The sequence below is a fragment of the Hemiscyllium ocellatum genome, chromosome 18 (genome assembly GCF_020745735.1).
Source record: "Hemiscyllium ocellatum isolate sHemOce1 chromosome 18, sHemOce1.pat.X.cur, whole genome shotgun sequence".
Classification (NCBI taxonomy): Eukaryota; Metazoa; Chordata; class Chondrichthyes; order Orectolobiformes; family Hemiscylliidae; genus Hemiscyllium; species Hemiscyllium ocellatum.
Window position 1 is genome coordinate 7,720,972 of NC_083418.1, and position 19,144 is coordinate 7,740,115.

Below are 19,144 nucleotides of genomic sequence, written 5' to 3' on the forward strand. Positions count from 1 at the left end.
TGCGTGTGAGAGAGAATCAGGAGTTCCCTCATAGAATCACTGACAATCAAACTGTTCACTCAGATGGGCACACAGACACACATATACAGACAAACATGGGCACATTTGGTGGATAGATAGAAATAAAAGACAGACAGATAAAGTTGTACACTGCCAGCAGGAATATTCTGAGGCAGAACCTCAGCAGTTATCCACACAATCTGCCCAGTCCTCTGTATCAGGGGGTGAAGAGTCAGAGGATCTTACATGTTAGTGTGTGTACTGATGTTGCCAGTCTCTCTTGCTTTTTCCTATTTATAAATTCATTGTCACTGTTGTGTTAACATGAAATGGATGCCAGGAACAAACCAGTTCGGTTGTACGTGAGAGATAGTGATAGTGATAGTGAAATGGAGGGTGAGAGTGAGATTGTCTATGAGAGAGTTGGCAAGATTGATTATGAGGGAGAGTGACATTCTGTATGACAGCGAGCTAGTGAGACTGTGCATGAGAGAGAGAAAGAGATTGAGATTGAGAGAGAAATAATTTGTTTATGAGGTGAGGCTGTGTATGAGAGAGGGAGAGTGAGACTGTGTAAAAGTGGACGAGAAACTGGGATTACATATGAAACAGATTCTCATGAGAGAGACAGAAATAGTGAGATTGTGTATCGGGTTCTCAGCTTTTTGCACGTATGCACCCCAATTGTCTCGATTAAATCCCAGTCTGTACCACATTCATGAGAATCTGTCTTTAGATTACTTTACAGTGTGGAGACAGGCCCTTTGGCCCAACAAGTCCACACTGACACGCCACCCACCCATACCCATTCCCCTGCTCCTAACGCTACGGGCAATTTGGCATGGCCAATTCACCTAACCTGCACATTTTTGGACTGTGGGAGGAAACCGGAGCACCCGGAGGAAACCCACGCAGACACGGGGAGAACGTGCAAACTCCACGCAGTCAGTCGCCTGAGGTGGTAATTGAACCCGTGTCTCTGGCGCTGTGAGGCAGCAGTGCTCACCACTGTGTCACACCCCAACCCTCTTGATAAAATTCCAAACTGTAACTAACTTCCATTTATCTGTTTTTTGAAATACAAACCACCCCGATCATCTCCATCAGATTCCAGTTAGCAACTCACACTTGGATATTTGTTATTCTGTGTATAAACCTCCCCGAATCCTTCAACTACATTCTATCCTGTATCTCAATCTCATGTATCTGTGATTCGATATATAAACCACCCAAAACTCTTCAATTAGATTCACTTTCCCGTATCCATTAATCAATATGCGAAACCCACAGTACACTCAATTATACTCCAATGTGCAACTCACTCACTGGTATCTGTTACTCGATATAAAAAGAACCCCAGATCCCGCAATGAGATTTCAGACTGAAACTCACTGCCCGTTGCGGTCTCTCCTGAGACAATCGATGAAATTCCAGTCTAGAACTCATTATAAACTAAACTGTTGAATATTAAATTGGGAGCAGAAACAGAGAAAGCTGGAGTTTGATTGCCACGGCATTCTGTTTCTCCGGAAACACTAATTTGATGGAGTACAGCGGTTCAATAAGTCAGCTCCCAAAACATCTTCTCAAGGGCTGATGGGAATGGGGGATAAATGCTGGTTGCAGCCAGTGATATTCAAATCCCAAGAACGAATGAAAAATCAATCCGTTTGCCTTTCTGAACACTCACTGTCCCTGCAGATACTGAAAGGCTTCCTCACATCCCTAGTCTCATAAACTGGTAATTATTGGCAAACAATCCTAATATCTGGTGACACCGTCACATTAGCTTTCTGTGTGTTGTGCTCAATGATCCAGAAATAACGTTTATTACTTAATAAGTACTGGAGTAAAGGAGTGCCTGACCCAATATTGCAGGCTTAAAAAATGTGTTGCTGGAAAAGCGCAGCAGGTCAGGCAGCATCCAAAGAGCAGGAAAATCGACGTTTCGGGCATGAGTTCTTCTTCAGGAATGAAGAAGGGCTCATGCCTGAAACGTCGATTCTCCTGCTCTTTGGATGCTGCCTGACCTGCTGCGCTTTTCCAGCAACACATTTTTCAGCTCTGATCTCCAGCATCTGCAGTCCTCACTTTCTCCAAATAATGCAGGGTCCTGGTCTCTCTATCTCTCTCTCTCTCTCTCTCTCTCTCTCTCTCACCACCCCCCCCCCCTCTCTCTCTCTCGCTCTCTCACTCACACACACAAAACGGAGGAACAAGGAATAACAGAAAAATGTGGCAGTTTTAAACCTAAAAAAGACTGTTAAATAATCCCAGCAGAATTTGATAGGGACAGTGGCGAGGGAGCTTTACTGTATATCTAACACTATCCTATCTCTGCTCAGGGAGTGTTGGATGGAGACAGTGTAGGGCTTCTTTATTTTGCAACAAAGGAACCAGCGGTGGCCCTCGAGCCTGTTGCGTCATTCAGTGGGATCATGGCTAATCTGTGGCCTAAATCCATATAACTTCCTTTGGCCAATATCGTTCATTATCTCCACTTAACAAAAGCGTATCTCTCTCCGATTTAAACTGAACGACTGATGAGGCATCCACTGTTATTTGTGGAAGAGATTGTAAACCCTCTCCCACTTTTTGTGTGTCAAAATGCTTCCTAATATCTCTCCTGAACGCTCTGGGACCCCATTCTCAGAATCTGCTCCATCTCGTTCGAGAATCTTCGACAATGTGGGAATCATTGATCTTGATCTAGCCTGTCTCGACCTGTTTATATCTTGAAGGCTTTGATCAGAACACCACTTAAGCTTCTCAATTCTGAAGGAACCTGACCTCGTTTTTACAGCTTCTGCTCGGAATGTAACCCCTGAGGTCCGGGATACTCTTGTAACCCTCCTTTAGGCTCCCTGTCTGTACTCCAATCTTATAACCAGACACATGCTTGCAGTGAACTCTATCTAACATAGCTTTGCCCATTCACTCAGTCTATCATATCCCTTCATAATGTTAAGGTACCATCTGCACTGTCTACAATGCTGCCTAACTTTGTAACTAACCTCGTGCTGTTCCTCTCCTGTGCGTGTTTGAGAGGAACAGTGTAGAGGAATCCATATTCTGTGGCTAACCCCATGCTGCACATGTCCTGGGAGCATTCGATGCGGACAGTGCAGAAGGATATTTACTCTGTATCTAGCCCCATGTTGTCCCTATCATGGGAATGAATATGCCATTGGCTCAGAGACAAGAGACACAATAGAGGTTAATGAGACTTTTAGACTTGAGGGAGCTACAGGCACGTCCAAATTGGTAACTGTTTTCAGTAAAAAGCAATTGATCCCAGATCACTGCAGGGTGTAATAATCTGATACCTTTCCTTTACTATTCTCGTCCAATTCCTGGAAAGATCTGCTCCCACCCCATGTTTGACCATAACTGCTGACAATGTTACATACATTAATACATCGGCGATTGGTGGGAGTGCTTTTAACCTGAGATTTAGCTGTGTAACTTCCCTTCAAAATGCTCTCGTTCCCCATTCCAATTAATCTTTTCCCTCTTTTATCCTGACGAACGTTTGTTTGGAAAGCTGCAATGTGAAGATACAAAAAAACTTGTGCCGAGGAGAGACTTGGACAAGAACAACCTCCAGAGGGGGACATTTTTCTGAGGCCTGAGGCCTGGTCAACAGGCTGCAACCCGTGGGGGGTGGGGGGGGGTGACATGAATTGTGTGTTTATTATCACCAAGGTATAATCTCCTCTGGGGGTCCCTGAGCTTTAGAGGCCTCTGGTCAACTGACTCCTGTCGGACTGCAGCCCTGTCATTTTTAAAAAAACATTTGAAGCCTGGGGTGAAAGTCTGTCAATCCCCAGGATCTGAGAAGCAGGACTCTCCAAGTGGGAAATTAAAACCCAAATGATGTGATCCTATCTAAAAACTTGTCATAATGTGAGAGCAATGTTGTTATAGAGATGGCAAGATGAGAAAAGTTGACAGTGAGGGAATGAGAGTGAGAGAAAGATTTGAAAAATTGAGAGAGCCCAGACAAAAGAAGGGGAGTGATAGAAAGGAAGGGACATTTTGTGATTCTGCAATCACTGCAATGTTTGATTCACGGGTGATAAAAAATAAATAACCTGAAGCAGCATCACAGAGGGGGAAAGTGATCAGAGTAATTAGCTGCTACTGCATTGTTGCATGTGGGATCTTGCTGTGCACCAGTGTCCTAATGCTGTCACTGCAGGCAGTGAGTGTTTTAATCAGCTAACCTGTCATTTCAAAAATTTTCCAAGGCTTTGGAATGAAAACTTAGCTCATTGCCCGAGATCTTTGTGTTTGTATGTTGCTGAGAGATCGCCTGTGTCACTGAGAGAGGAAAACCTGGAATCTTGATTTGCGAGCTCTCTGTCATAGTTTTCAGCCTTTGCCTTTCAACTAATGCTGTCTCGTTCCTCCCAAGGCATCTTGCTGGCCACTTGAAGATTCAAAGGAACACTTTGGGATCAGGAGATCTTTGAAAAAGAGCTTTCTCCAGAGGGGGAGCATGGGCCTGAGGCCTGAGGTCTGGTCGACAGGCTGTACCCTGTGGGGGTCCGCGTGAGTTGTGTCTTTATTTACCCTGAGGCTTAATCTCTTCTGGGGGATCCTGGGTTTTAGGAGCCTCTGGTTAACTGACTCCTTTCGGATTGCGGTCCTGTTGTTTTTAAATTGGATTTAAAGCCTGGATTAAAAAAACTGGGGCCCTGGTATTTGACAAAAACATATCATTACCCAGTGAGTGCCTGACAGAGAGGACTTCCCAAGGAAGAAATTATATCCTTACATGAGAAACTCCCTCCAGAGACTTGTTCTAATATCAGAATAATGCAACTTATGGGATCTTACGGTGTCTCAAATTACCTGCAGATTGGCCCACATTGCAACAATGGTGACCAAGTGTGATAATCACATAAATAAGACACAGGTTGGCTAACTCCCTGAGTATCTGGGAAGTGGAGGAGATGGAAATATTTCGCTGCACAATTGTTTTGAGACAAAGGGATAAAATACCACAAGATTCAGACAAAGAGAGAGAGACAGAGAGAGAGCGATAGAGGGATAAAATTTGTCTTTGTAGCTGGGCTGGGAAAAGGAGACAGCATCTGGTTGGAGGGGGAGAGAACAGGACTGTCCAATATCCCATCACCGCCCAGCTCCAATCACTTCCTTTGAGAAAGTGCTATTCACAAAATTAAATCCTGGAATGGAGGTGATTATTTAAATAAGATTACCAAAGAAATCCACATCCTCTGCCGAATGTAAAGTGGGATTTGAGCACATTCTGAAGCACTAAGGGGACTACCCCCTGTGGAATCGCACTGTGCATCAATGACCCAACCTGTGACTTATCATCATTTTAATGGGGAGTTGGGTAGGGGTAAGGATGTGCGATTCCAGGCTGGCAGAGACAGACAGGGTGATACACGATCAGAAACTGAGTTTTGAAATTGCTGGCATTATTGGGATCTTGCTGTGTGCAGGTTACATTGGGAGTCTTATGCTTGAAAAGGGGTTATTGCTAGGGTTTGGGGACTCGTTCTGGCTGGGGAAAATAAGGGGACATATCCCAGCTGTTCCACACCCAGCTGCCTGTGGGATCTTGCTGTGCGCCCCTGAGCCTGTGGGTTGCCCCTGACATATCACAGGAGCCTGTCTACAGGGCCAGGTCTCTGTTTGCTGATGGCCTGATAGTGTGTGGGGTGCATCATTACAAAGGCTCTGGGAGTGAGGATGGAGGGAATGGAGAGGGTGTCTGAGCCTCCAGGCGTGAAGGTGGAGGGAGCGGGTAGAGTGTCTCAGCCTCTGGGATGAGTACGGAGGGAGTAGGGATGGTGTGCGTGATCTGGGAGTGTGGATGGAGGGAATGGGGAGGTTGCCTCTGACTCTGGGAGTGAGGCTGGATGGATTGGGGAGGATGTTCCTGCCTCTGGAGTAAGTGTCTTACCCCGTTCCCCTCAAACAGAAACACTGGGACAGTCCTGAGGCAGTTTGACACCTTCCTGTTCCCGCTCTCTGGGTTTAATATTAGAGGCTGTGCTGGGAAAGTGAGAGATTGTGAAAGGCAGCGAGTGGTGGGATCTTGCTGTGCTTTTAGTGCCACAGTTTTATTTCATTTCAGTCTCTCCCACAGAGGAGCAGATTTGATTTGGGAGTTGAAACTCGGTCGATGCAGAGACTGAGAGAATCCACTCATCTCTCTCTCTCTCTCTCTCTCTCTGTCTCTCTCTGTCTCTCTCTCTCTCTCTCTCTCTCCCCCTCTCTCTCTCTCCGTCCTTTTCTCTGTCTCTCCCTGTCAGTTCTCTCTCCCTTTCCTTTTGTCTCCCCACACCAGATATTATTTATTCAGTTTTCTGTCTTTCATTCTCTTTGTCTTGTTTTATCAATGGGTTTTATTCTCACGACTAACCCCACTTACCCCCGTACCTCTCTCTCACTCTCTCTCTCTCTCTCCCACCCCACTCCCTCCCTATCCACCTGTCCCAGAGGGAGATTTGGGCTCCGTACCATGTGGTGCTGCACATGTCATTAACACTGTGATATCTTGCTGCTCCCTGGATCTCCTGTTGTTGTCCAATCAGTGAGGGTGGGGAAAATAAAGCTCCTTTCGCAGTGAGGGGTGGGGTAGGGCAGGGGGAAACCTAGGGAATGGGATTTTGCTGTGCATGAAGATGCACGCAGTCGAAGGCTGGCCAGTCTCTGCACATATTCTGTGTCCCGCACCAGGTCCAGCGCTGGGCCTAGGACACAGTGAGCAGCGCAGGTGGTGAGGGAGGGTTGGTATATTGAGCACAATAGAGACACAGGGCAGGAGGGGGAGGCAGAGGTGGTGGAAAAGGAGTGTTGGGGAAGGAGAGGGGTGAATGAGAAGCAGGGGAAAGATGTACAGTGTCCCTCTCTCTCACTCATGCTCTCTCTCTCTCAGATATACACTGCCTGTCTCAGACCATTAACACATACACACTCTCTGATGTCCACTGTCTCTCTCTCTCACACAATCACACATTCTCTCTGAAGTACACTGTCTCTCTCACTCACTCTCACACAAACAATCACACACTCTCTCTCTGATGTGCAATGTCTCTCTCACTCAATCTTTATGATGTAACTGTCACACTATCTCTCTCACACACGTTCGCTGATGTACACTGTCGCTAACTCACTCTCTCAACACAATCACACACACTCTGTCTGATGTCCACTGTCACTCTCTCTCTCTCTCTCACTCACACACACTTTCTCTGACGCACATTGTCTCTCTCACTCACAATCTCTAATGTCTACTGTCTCTGTCGCTCACACAATTACACACATTCTCTTTAATGTCCGCTATATCTCTCACTCACATTCTCTGATGTACACTGCCTCTCTCTCAGTCACACACTCTCTAATTTATAGTGTCTCTCTCGCTTACACACACTCTCTCTGATTTACACTGCCTCTCTCACTCATTCTCTCTGATGGAACTCTCTCTCACTCACACACTCTCTCTGATGTACACTGTCTCTCTGTCTCTCTCTCTCTCACACATACACACACACACAATCACACACTCTCTCAGATGGACATTATCTCTCACTCACTCTCTCTTATGTACACACTCTCTCTCTCTGTCTGTCTCTCTCTCTCTCTCTCTCTCTCTCTCTCTCACTATCTGATGTACATTGTCTCTATCATTCTCTCTGATGTTCACTGTCTCTCTCACTCACTGTCTCTTATGGACACTTTCTCTCTCTCTCTCTCTAATGCTCTCTGATGTAGTGTCTCTCTCATTCACTCTCTCTGATATCCACTGTCTCTCTCTCTCTCACACACACACAAACACTTGCACAATCATACTCTATCTCTCTGATGTACACTGTCTCTCTCACTCACTGTCTCTGAGGTACACTGTCTGTCTCTCTCTCTCTCTCACTCGCACTCTCTCTGATGTACACTGTCCATCTCATACTCATTCTCCCTCTGATGTACACTAACTCTCACTCACACACTCTCTCTGATATACACTGTCTCTCACATTCTCTCTGATGGAGACTATCTCTCTCGCTGACACACCTGCACTGTCTCTAATATACGGTCTCTCACTGACACACACTCTCTCTGATGTTCACTGTCTCTCACTGACACTCTGTCTCTGATGTACACTGTCTCTCTCACTCACACTCTCTGATATCCACTGCCTCTCTCTCTCTTTCTCTCTCTGTCATACTCTGTCTCTGTCATACACTGCCTGTCTAAGACCATACACACTCTTCCTCTGATGTACTCTGTCCCTCTCTCTCACTCACGCACTTTGTCTTTCTGATATGCACTGCCTATCTTAGACAATACACACTCACACTCTCTGCTGTCCACCATCTTTCTCTCTCATACGGTCACACACTCTCTCTAACGTACACTGTCTCTCTCACTCACTGTCTCTATGTACACCATCTCTCTCTCTGATCTACACTGTCCCTCTCATACACACTCTCTGATGTCCACTGTCTTTTTCACTCACACACACTCTCTCTGATGTACACTGTCCCTCCCATACACAGTCTCCCTCTGTTGTACACTGTCTCTTATTCACAATCTCTGTTGATACACACTGTCTGTCTCACTCACTCTATCTGATGTCCACTGTCGCTTTCTCTCTCACACGCAATGCTCTCTCTCTCTGATTTACACTGCCTCTCTCACTCACCCGCTGTGATGCCCACTCTCTCTCTCTCTCACTCACACAGTCTGTCTGATACACACTCTCTCACTCAATCTCTCTGATGTCCGCTGTCGCTGTCTCTCTCTCACACAGTCACTCTCTCTGATGTACACTGCCTCTCTCACCCACCCTCTCTGATGTCCACTGTCTCTCTCTCTTTCACTCACACACTCTCTCTGATTAACACACACACTCACTCCCTCTCTCTCTCCCTCTCTCACTCGCCCACTCTCTGTCCGATGTACACTGTCCCTCTCATACTGACTCCTCCTCTGATATACACTGTCTCTCTCAGTCACTCTCTCTGATGTCCACTCTCTCTCTCTTTCTCTCTCTCACTCACACAGTCTGTCTGATACACACTCTCTCACTCAATCTCTCTGATGTCCTCTGTCGCTGTCTCTCTCTCACAGTCACTCTCTCTGATGTACACTGCCTCTCTCACCCACCCTCTCTGATGTCCACTGTCTCTCTCTCTTTCACTCACACACTCTCTCTGATTAACACACACTCTCACTCCCTCTCTCTCCCTCTCTCACTCGCCCACTCTCTGTCCGATGTACACTGTTCCTCTCATACTGACTCCTCCTCTGATATACACTGTCTCTCTCAGTCACTCTCTCTGATGTCCACTCTCTCTATCTCTCTCTCTCTCTCTCACACACACACACACACACACACACAAACACACAATCACACTCTCTCCCTTTGATGTACACTGCCTCTCTCACTCACTCACTCTCTTTGATGTTCATTCTCTCTCTCTCACTCACACACTCTGTCTGATGTACATACTTTCTCTCTCACTCATAAGCAATCACACCATCACACTCTCTCTCTAATGTACACGATCTCTCTCTCTCTCACACACTCTCTGTTGAACTCTCACTCTCTCTCTAACTCACACGCTCTCTCTAATGTACACACAATCTCTCTGATGTACACTATCTCTCTCACTCACTCTCTCTGATATTCTGTATCTCTCTCAGTCACACACGGTCTCTGATTGACATTGTCTCTCTCACTCTCACTGATGTGCACTGTCCCTCTCTCTCAGACACACGCAATCACAAACTCCCTCTGATGCGCACTATCTCTGTCACTCACTCTGTCTGATGTACACTGTCTCTCACTCACCACACACTCTCTGAAGTACAGTGTCTCTCTCACTCACTCTTTCCGACGTCCACTCTCTCTCTCTCTCTCACTCACAAAATCTCTCTGATGTACACTGTCTCTCTCACTCACTCTCTGTTACGTACACTACATCTGTCACTCTCTCTGATGTACAGTCTCTGAGGTGCACAAACACTCTCTCTCTCCCTCTCTCTCTGATGTAACTGTCTTTCTATCACACATCCACACTCCATGATGTCCACTGTCTCTCTCTCTCTCTCTCATACACACAGACACACACACACAATCATCCTCCTCTCTCTGATGCGCACTGTCTGTCACACACATTTTCTGATGTACACTGTCGCTCTCACTCACTCTCTCTGATGTACACTGTCTTGCACACTCACACTCTCTGATGCCCTCTGTCTCTCTCTCTCTCTCTCTTTCTCTCTTACTCATACTGCCTCTATGATATACGCTGCCTGTCTCAGACCACGAAGAGAAAGTGAGGACTGTAGATGCTGGAGATCAGAGCTGAAAATGTGTTGCTAGAAAAGCGCAGCAGGTCGGGCAGGTGGCCTGTCTCAGACCACATACACTGTCCCTCTAATCTGCAGTGTTCTTCTCTCTGACTTACGCACTCTAGCTCACAGATATGCACCGCCTATCTCAGGTCTTACACAGTAACACTCTCTGATGACAACCGTCACTCGCTCTCTCACACCATCACACACTCTTGCTGTGACGTACACTGTCTCTCTCACTCACTCTCTCTGATGTAACCTGTGTATCTCACTCTCTGGTGTACACTGTCTCTCTCTCTCTCTCTCTCTCTCTCTCATTCTCTCTGATGTAACTGTCTCCCTCTTGCGCACACGCACACTCCCTGATGTACAATGTCTCTCACTCACTCTCTCCGTTGTCCACTCTCTCTCTCATATACACACAATCATACTCTCCCTCTCTCTCAACGTGTACTGTGTCTCTCATTTGCGCTCTCTGATGTACACTGTCTGTCTTACTCACACACACTCTCTGATGTAAACCGTCGCACTCACTCACTCTCTCTGATGTAGACTCTCTCTCTCTCCCTCTCTCTCTCTCTCTCTGTGTGTGTGATGCACACGGTCCATCTCATACTCACTCTGTCTCTGTAATGTACACAACCTCTCACTCACACTCTCTCTCTGCTACACACTGTCTCTTTCACACTCTCTCTGATGTAGACTGTCTCTCTCGCTGATACACCTGCGCTCTCTCTAATGTAGTCTCTCTCACTCACACACACTCTCTGAAGTACAGTGTCTCTTCATTCACATTCTCCGGTGTCCACTGTCTCTCTTTCTCTCTCTCACTTACACAATTTCTCTGATGTGTATTGTCTCTCACTCACTCTCTCTTACGTACACTGTATCTATCACTCACTCTCTCTGATGTACACTCTTGCACTTTCTCTCTTTGAGGTACACTCTCTCCCTCACTCTGATGTAACTGTCTCTCTGTCTCACACACACACACACATCACGATATCCACTGTCGCTCTCTCTCTCATACAAAAATATACACACAAATACACACACACAATCATACTCTCTCTCTCTGGTATACACTGTCTCTCACACTCACTCTTTGTGATGTACACTGTCTCTCTTACTCACACACACTCTCTCTAATGCCCTCTGTCTCTCTCTCTCTCTCTCTGTCTCTGTCTCTCTTTCTCTCTTTTCATACTTTCTCTTTGATATATATTGCCTGTCGCAGACCACATACACTCTCCCTCTGATGTACACCGTTCCTCTCTCTCACTTACGCACTCTCTCTCGCTGATAGTCACTGCCTGTCTCGGACTTTACACACTCACACTCTCTGATGACTACCGTCACTCGCTCTCTCTCACCATCACACACTCTCTCTGACTAACTCACTCATTCTCTCTGATATGCACTTTCCCTTTCACGTAGACTCTTTCTGCCTCTTCCTTTTACCACAATGTTTAAAACAACAGTTTCAGCAAAACGCTAAGATTACTGAAACATATGAGCAAAGCATAAAAAAGATACAATGTTAAGATGTATGTACAAGAATGGAATGTACGTATGGATAATGAAAGAAGCTACAAAAGGGAACATCGAGATAAGAGTTTAGTCTTATGACAGCATGTGCAAGGGGGAAATTGCCAACTTGGAAAGAAAGGGGCAATGGGCGTGGAGCATAGATGGGTAAAGTCGAAATAATAAGACGGATTGGGTAATTAGGAGTCTGGATAAATGACCTCACACAGCTCAAAGGGTATAACTGTACACTAACCTAAGTTCGAATTTGCTTTTCATTTGCTTATGCAATTGAAGCCCTTACTTCCAAGTTCGTAATAAATTGTCTTGTTTCCAGTTTTGGTGGTCTCGTTTAAATTTTATTGAATTTGTTTCTAACAGATTTGGGTGCTCGTCCTGGAATCCCATGCTCTGGTCACTCGGGAATTGTTGGGAAAACGAAGAAGTTGCACCTCGCTGATTTTGGCGGTCTTTAGATTCCCTCTTTGCCACAGTGGCTTTGGGCGAGCGTGATCCAGACTGAGAGACCCTGGAAACAAGATGAGTTGAGACGCGGCGGGTCCGGTCGGGTGACTCCTGTGTACACAAGACCCTGGTAAGAAAGGTCTTAAAAGATTTATCCGGCCGACCGGGATAGGCAGTGGTATTTGCTGTCATTTGGATATATCCAGGGATCCAGGAAACCAGGATACTGCTGACACTAATAGGCTAATCCAGTCAGCCAGGGTGGGTAGCCGTTGATACTGTTGCTAGGTGAATGTATCCAGGTGGCTGGCAATGGTAGTTGCTGCCAGGTGGATATATCCAGAGATCTGGAGAACCGGAGTTCTGATTGACTGGGTTTGGTAGCGGTAGTTGCTGCCAGGTGGATACGTCCTGGAGTGTCCACGTCGTCCCTGGTAGGTAGTGTTATTTGCTGCTGATTGGTTAATCTGGGTAACCGGCGACCGGGGTTGGCAGCGGTATTTGCTGCCAGGTGGATGTGTCCACGTATCCGGTGCCAGTTGAATATATCCAGGCATCCGGGTAACCAGGGTTCTGGGCGACCAGGTTAGGCAAACCCGATCAACCAGGGTAGATAACAGTTGTCACGGTTGCCAGGTATATATATTCGGGGAATTTCTGCTCGACAGGGCGCACGAACACACGGCGGGAAGTTTGGTTGGGTAAGCAACCGGGGTTGGCAACGGTACTGGTTGCCAGGTATTGCATCAGAACAGGGCGTGCTGGCACACAGCAGGAAGTTTGACCGCGTATTGCCGCGGGATAAGGGGGCTAAATTCGACCAGGTAACTATTGTGCACAGACCAAGGTACGAAAAGGGACCTGTAAATATTACCTTGGTGGTCGGGACGCCCTTAGGTGGTCGGGGCGACCTTAAGTGGGCGGGATGGATGGAATGTACATGGAATTGGTGATGTTAAATTAAGCATACATCCATGGAAAAACAGCCCGTGTCAGAAGGCTACTGAAGGGCTGCTGAGGGGACACAACCTTAGTTGGTCGGGCACGTACGAGAACTACGGGGAATTGGCAACACATAAATCAAGGTATTTAATTTGAAGAGTGAGGTGTCCACCTGATTCAACCACCCAGCTTTAAACCGGTTGTTAAGAGAGGAAATCCCCCATGCGAAGGTTAGGATCTTGAAGTGGGTGCTGAAGAAGGTGACACTGAACCTCAGTAAGATTAATTGAATTACATAAAAAAATGGCCGAGTATTGAAATGGGAAATGATATTAGTGATTTAAGTGTAGAAGAAGAAACTAAAGGGATGTCCAAGGACCACATTCCAACGACAGCCCTTTAAGAAAAATGTTACGGAGCTGGAAGTACAATCCTCGGACGGAGGAAAGGATACAAAAATGATAAAATGGCAATGAAAAACAGCCTTACAGTCAGGAGGAATCAGATTATGCTTCGTGTAGAAGGGCCAGTAGCTGAAGGGCTACTGAGGGTGCACTTCGTAACTAAATCATGGCCAGACATCCAGAACAATATTGAAAAGCTAGAGGAGTTGTTGTGGGAAACTCAAAGTGTCTGTGGGACATGGTGTCTGTATGTGTGTGTGTGTGTGTGTGAGAGAGAGAGAGAAAAGAGCTGTACAGCTAGTAGAAAGTTTAATCCTTTGTGATTCAATTTGAATGTTTGTTGGTGATTGAATGTTCCCTGGAGCTTGAAATCCGTGACTGTTTTGAATTTGATTTCTATTATGGAAACTTTAACATGATTTATTTTAAGGTTAAGGATTTTACAGATTATGAAATAAAATGTTAACTCCTGCTATTTTTACAGGTCATAACTGCCTTACTGTCAGTTTCTAACTAACCTCTTTTATCCTTACATAAAAACGATTTATGGAGGACAGTTGAAGTTTCAGTTCAACATTAGATTACAATAAATATATATATATATATATATATCCTATGGTTGAAATCGGTGACCTTGGATTCGGCCATTATTCATGCAGTAGAAGTTTTTTTTTTAACAATCTATAGCATTGTAATTGAGCAATGACTGGTCATGACTACCTAAGAAAATCGATTTTGGATTTAAATCAAGCGATTAAAACCGGGAAAGTATAGTGAATTTACAAGTAAGATTCCTAAATTTACGGGTAGGCTTTAAAGTTAGACAAGCATAAATTGACAAATTATATTTGAGAATACAGGGTGCAAGAAATATTGCAGCATATCTTTAAACATCAAGGCCTAAACAAAATATTGGGTGATGAGGAATGGCCATGAGGTGGCCCTAAAGCTATTCAGTTGGTTAAATCGGCTCAGCAATTGATCCCGCAACATAACATGAGAAGCAGAAACAGAAGGCAAAAATAATGATAAGCCACGGTTGATGAGGTAATAAAAAATGGACAAAACTAAAAGGACAAGTAAACCGAAATGGTGGCGGGCAGCATGTTGAAAATAAAGTGACGAGAAAAAGATGGGGAGGAGATGTTAAGGGGTCTGGTAGACAGGAACAAGGATCAAAGTGGAAATCCCCACAGGCGGGATGTTATTACTGTGGAAAGACAGGTCACTTTAAGAGAGAGTGTCCTGATCCGAAAAATGAAGTAAAGGCAGAACTGTTTCTGAACCCTGATGAAAAATAGGGGTTTCAGGAGTTCCTGCCCACGGGGACTCACCAGGAATCCTTGATAAATTTAAAAGTGGGACCTTACAAAGAAGAAGTAGTTTTCTTAGCCGATGCGGGGGCAGCAAGTTCATCCTTAAAGTTTAAGCCAAAGGGAGTGGGAAAATAAAAACGTTCATTGGATTATGGCGACAGTTTTGTGATGAGAGGCATGAAGAATCAGTTTTGCGTTCATGACGAGATATTGCCACCAAATTGGGATTGAATTAACTGCAAAAGATGTATGGAATCTGTCGAGGTTCTTAAAAATGAATGTGCTCGAGCAAAACAATTACCAAAACAGAATGAGAAGTCACAAGTGACTGGTAAACAAACAGAACTGCGCGATTACAGTTTTAAAAATGTTTTAATCACTTGTTGAGTTTCCATCCTGAATTATAAAATACATATAATTAATCATTAATATTGATAATAATTCAATTGTGTTAGCCTGAATCAATTATAATTGGCAGGATTCCTTCATAGATTCTCAGTGACCTGCCATATTGATTCATGATTAATTTAAAATATGACTGCATTAATTCATTGTTAATTAAAGAATGTAAAGCTACATTACTGGACAGAGTGTGTGCAGGCAGTGGCAGCAACAACAGCCTTATTGGTAGAGGAGAGTCGGAAACTTACTTTTAGTGGAGCCTTAGTAGTCAGAACCTCACATCAGGTACGATCAGGAGAAGAACGGAGCATCATTAGAAGAACTGCTCTGAGGGAATGGAAAAGAGACATCCGGTGGGTGAGGGAGTCGAAGGGTGGGTCAGTAAATTTGCAGATGATACGAAGATTGGTGGAGTTGTGGATAGTGAGGAGGGCTGTTGTCGGCTGCAAAGGGACTTAGATATGATGCAGAGCTGGGCTGAGCAGTGGCAGATGGAGTTCAACCCTGCCAAGTGTGAGGTTGTCCATTTTGGAAGAACAAATAAGAATGCGGAATATAGGGTTAACGGTAGGGTTCTTAGTCAGGTAGAGGAACAGAGGGATCTTGGGATCTATGTACTCAGGTGGATAGAGCTTGTAAGAAGGCCTATGGTGTATTAGCGTTCATTAGCAGAGGGATTGAATTCAAGAGTCGTGAAGTGATGGTGCAGCTGTACAGGACTTTGGTTAGGCCACATTTGGAGTACTGTGTGCAGTTCTGGTCGCCTCACTTTAGGAAAGATGTGGAAGCTTTGGAGAGGGTGCAGAGAAGATTTACCAGGATGTTGCCTGGAATGGAGAATAGGTCGTACGAGGATAGGTTGAGAGTTCTCGGCCTTTTCTCGTTGGAACGGCGAAGGATGAGGGGTGACTTGATAGAGGTTTTTAAGATGATCAGATGAATAGATAGAGTAGACAGTCAGAAGCTTTTTCCCCCGGGTACAACAGAGTATTACAAGGGGACATAAATTTAAGGTGAAGGGTGGAAAGTATAGGGGAGATGTCAGGGGTGGGTTCTTTACCCAGAGAGTGGTGGGGGCATGGAATGCGCTGCCCGTGGGAGTGGTAGAGTCAGAATCATTGACGACCTTTAAGAGGCAATTGGATAGGTACATGGATGGGTGCTTAATCTAGGATAGATGTTCGGCACAACATCGTGGGCCGAAGGGCCTGTTCTGTGCTGTATTGTTCTATGATACCAGCCAAAAACAAATTCCCTAATTTGGACCCATGTTGGAAGGGTATGGATGAACACGATCGAGAAAAAAATGAGGGACTTTCGAGAAATAGTCATTTTGGGTATTTAAGAAGCAGCACGTAAATCTCAGAATTTTTTTAAAAGCCTTTGAAATAAGATAGGAAAAGGAGGAAGCTCCATCAGCCTTTTTGCAGGGATTAAAAGAAGTCACTAGAAAATATTCGGGAATGAATCCCGATGATCCGGTAGCACAGGGACTCTTAAAGGTCCAATTTGTGACTAAATCATGGCCGGACATACAAAAGAAATTACAGGACTTAGAAGGCTGGATTGAAAAACAGAGAGAAGATCTGTTATATGAGGCACAGAAAGTGTGTGTGAAAAGGGAAGAGGAGAAACAAAAACAAAAAGCTAAAATAATGGTTGCAGCAGTTGAAGAAATTACGACGAGAAAGTTAGAATCAGAGAACAGAGGAGGACAAGAGAGACAGAGCGCAGATGGTAGGGGAAGGAAGCAACTGGCAGGATGTTATTACTGCGGAAAAACAGGACATTTTAAAACACAATGTCCAAGGTTAGGACGACAAAGAGAAGCAGTATCATTGATGATTTTTGATGAAGATTAGGGGAGTCAGGGGTTCCCTCCCCCGAGGACCCTTGATAAATTTAAAGGTGGGACCTGAAGGAGATGAAACTGTGTTTTTAGTGTATACGGGAGAAGCACGATCATCCCTAAACTTTAGACCTAGCGGTGTTAAATTAACTAACAAAGGTCTCAAGGTTTCTGGAGTAAAATGCGAAGAATTCTTAAATCAGAATGCAGGACAATGGCTCACAGAGTCTAGGATCTTGAAATATGAGACAATCTTAATAGAACAGGATGACCTTGTGTTAGCCACAGACAGTTGCTTGAATCCAGCTGCACTTCTGTGGCGGAGAGGCGGGTGGCCCCTGGCAATCCAGAACATGCCTGCCTTAATTTTACTGAATATCAGATTAAAGTGCGAATGAACTTAAGAGATGTGTCATTGCATGCGAGAGCTCGGTTGTTTATCAACGGGTCCTTCCAGATCATGGAGGGTAAAAACCACAATTAATGTGCTGTAGTAGACGGGATAGAGGGAAGCATTGTTGATGTTGAAAGACTGCCTAACGGCTGGTCAGAGTTCAATGATAAGTTTTTAAAGAACTATACTTCGGGCTCGGCTTTTTTTTGTCTATTCTTACGAGTAAAGGCCTGTTGGTACAGACACCGCCACTCGAGTGTGCAGTCCATCGAGTACAACCGGGTGATTGGATCCTGATCAAGACCTGGAAAGATACCAAACTGCACCCGAGCTGGGAGGGACCATTCCTTAACCTCCTAACTAGTGAAACAGCTAGATTGACGAGAAAGGGTGGAGTCATCACACTCGTGTTAATGGTGCTGTGAAGGCTCCATTGGAGGAATGGCACACTCATCCTACAGACAACCATCAAAAGTTAAGCTGAGAAAGAATGAACTGAGACAAAAAACTCTTAACATTTGCTGATATATATTTATTGTTATTGAATGTAAGTGCTGTGTGGACTCACCTCTCCCTGACACCAAAACAGCTACGATAGGATGGTAGGCAGGGTTCCGAAATGGGCAGATATTGGTATAGTATTATAATGTTAGTAGTACTAACTATTCAAGGAGATGGGAAAAATCACCTCACTACGCTGTGCCTGAATTATGCTAAACAAAAGGGACTTGCTGGCTGTTGCGTCTGTGCAGAGGTCCCACACCATGGCGAATCTGGAATCCCCACCTCAGTAATACAGCTCACTAAAAAAATGTATAGGATGTATAATAGTTTGATGTGGGTTCAAATAATACAAAGTGGAGATCCGAAGGGAGCAAATATAATTTTGTTGGATGATTCCCAAGGCCAGTCCCGAAACATCAGGGTGCTATTGATAGTCTTAGCATTTCCCCACTGAAAGGAGCAGTGAATACCACCTGTTTCTGTAATCAGAATGATGCTGCATCTTTCCAATAGGAAAATCATCTTTTGTCCACACCAGTCAAGCCACTGCCACGACCACTCTCCGAATATGAAATGGAATATATTGGGTATGCGGTCTGAAGGCCTACCCATTTATTCCCGGAGAAAAAATATGTTCGTGCGATCAGAAAGGTTGGAGTGTCTGCTGTCACCTCGCTTATATAGTCCCTCACCTCCGAATAGAAAAGCATGAGCCCAACCTGAGAAAGGAGAGGGGAATAAGACGTAAGACCCGAGAGGTCTCTGAAGGAGATCATCAACTGTGGACATTATTCTCAACTACTGCACTACAAGGGCAGTGGTGGAAATACAGAAACTGGCAACTGCCCTTGAAAATTTAATTAATGATACCACCGGCGCAGTAGGGGAAACTCAATCCCAAATATCTTCCATAACCACTGAAATGATTGCCACGAGATTAACAGCTTCACAAAATCAAATGGCTTTAGACTATCTTTTGGCCGAAAAAGGAGGAACTTGTTCT